The following is a 2297-nucleotide window of genomic DNA, read 5'->3' as shown; positions in this document are numbered from 1 at the left end:
CAGCAGAGAAAGAGTTTCATAATCACTGGGCAGCCAAATGAAGAGACAGGAAGAACCTCAAATCTGCCTCCCTGAGGGGTCCTGGGCCAGGGTTTTAAACATCTGGCAATTGATTTTACTAATTTTATGAGGATGGTTTTAGAACTAACTAACTGGGCACATGCAGTTTCCCATTAAATTTCACACTAATGTTGAGAAGAGGTGGTGAGACTTCAAAGTCAGAGACTGACCCAGAATAAGGCACTCTGTAGGTACTGAGTAAATATTCCTTGAATGGAAAAATGAGATTATTCTTAGTTAGGATTCAGGCTCAGACAGTTGCCAGGTAGTGTTTTACTCCAGTGGACAGAGCCTGAGTTGGCATGGGCTTATGTCAGGTCTCAATGAGCCTGGGGGTGAGTCCAGGTTGTGACCAAGATCCAGGCTTAGTGCAGGATCTGGGCTCTGTCTGAACTCAGGCTGAGATCACACTGAGAGATTATCAGATTTGTGCTTCAGGATCTTCCTCCCACCACTTGGAGTCTGTCCTCGGGATTTGTGGCTCATCTTCTTCCCCATGCCTCCTCCTCGCTCATTTCAGATTTGGTACCCGTATCACTGTACCTAAGTCTCCTACATGCTTTCTCTTTCATTGCAGACCATGGGCTCTGTGGGGTCCTCATTGATATGCCCCGACTCATGCTCAATACAAGACTGCACAAAAATAGCAACACCGGGATAATACAGGAGGCTTCCAGGTGATACAGGCCACAGAATCTTGAATAGGCCACAGTATTCACATGTAAAGACACATGGAATTTGAACAACAACAAAACTGAACCTGGGGGTATGGAAGCACCCACAATTAAATCACAGGCAATTGAATTTCAGTTAAGCTTAACTGCAATTAAGTTGTCAGACTATCAAAATGGACCAAAAAGGCAATATTGAGTGGGTCTTTTTCCCAGTCTCCTTCTGCACATGTGCTGGTGGTCTACAAGGATGGAGGGTACAGGAGGAGGTGTCAGGAGTGGGCTTCCCACAGCGTGATCCACTTCTCTGTTGACTCATTTTCATTTTCTTTACCAAAGACACACAAAGAGAATTCAAAATTGCTGTGACCCAAATGTGTAACATACGGTGCAATTAGTAAGAGTGCATTAGGAACCAAATTGGTCCTCCACTGCCACTTTTCTGATAATGAGAGGAAGGAAAGACTAGGGAAACAATTGCAAAGCAAATAGCTGCTACACGGTGCTAGCTTCCCTAAGGAAGAAGGCTCTCAGGATGGGCTCAGTCTCCAGATCCAGGGACACTTGTTGGAGAAAAACAAATTCCTTTCTAGAAAACAATATTACTGGAAATAAACTTGGCAATATGGAACAAACATGTTAAAAACGTCTAAGACCATTGCTCCACTAAGTTCACTCCTAGGGATTTATTTTAAGGCAATAACAAAAAAAAAATTAAACTAAGATTTATTTCAACATTGATCATGACAATGAAAACTTAGAAAAAACTTGAAGGAATAGCGATATGGGAATAGTTAAGGAAATTATAATGGGGATAAATAATGAAAAATTATATCACCATCAAAAATTAGGCATACAAAGAATTCTTAATAACCCAGGGTGATGCTTCTGACAGAATGTTAAACCAATCACAGCACATAAATCTAAAAGCTCAGTGCCATCTACACTGTTTCATCTACCAGTTGATGTCTCATCTAACTTAAAAACTCACTATAAATACATAACAGTGGTAAATAGTGTTTATTGCCAGATGTTGAGCTCTTGAATGAGTTAAACAGTGTTTTCGTTAGTTCATGTACCTTGCAGATGATTTCCAAAGGGTATGCAATGCTTTGATAATCTGAGAAAAGAAAACTGCATCCTTTGAAATAAAATACATCTCTTTCTCAGCTTCATATTTCTCCCAAACTAAGTAAAGCTGCCTTTGAGACCAAGCACCCTGGACTTATTTTCTATAAGCAATGCTTTCCTTAGCTCCCAGAAAGAAGAATTCTGACACTCCACAATGCAGATTCCTGGAGGTTCTCCAGGCCCTAGCTCAGGGATCGTGCTTTGCCTTTAAATGTCAGCTCACCTGTCCATTCAAAGCAGTTGCTTGCAGGATGGTCAGAACCAGTAAGGTGAGGATCAGGTGGCAAAAATGTCTCTTTTGAAAGTGTTTTTTAAATCTCAAAATAGGAACTGAAGAAATTAGGGTTGCAACCAAGATCTCCTAATGCCTTGTTACACAACCTGTGGTCCCTGGGCCCTCAGCATCAGCCTCAGACAGGAGCTTGTTTGAAATGC

Source organism: Cebus imitator, unplaced genomic scaffold, assembly GCF_001604975.1.
Source record: "Cebus imitator isolate Cc_AM_T3 unplaced genomic scaffold, Cebus_imitator-1.0 Scaffold393, whole genome shotgun sequence".
Classification (NCBI taxonomy): domain Eukaryota; kingdom Metazoa; phylum Chordata; class Mammalia; order Primates; family Cebidae; genus Cebus; species Cebus imitator.
The sequence above is the reverse complement of the archived record's forward strand: the minus strand, read 5'-3'. Positions refer to the sequence as shown.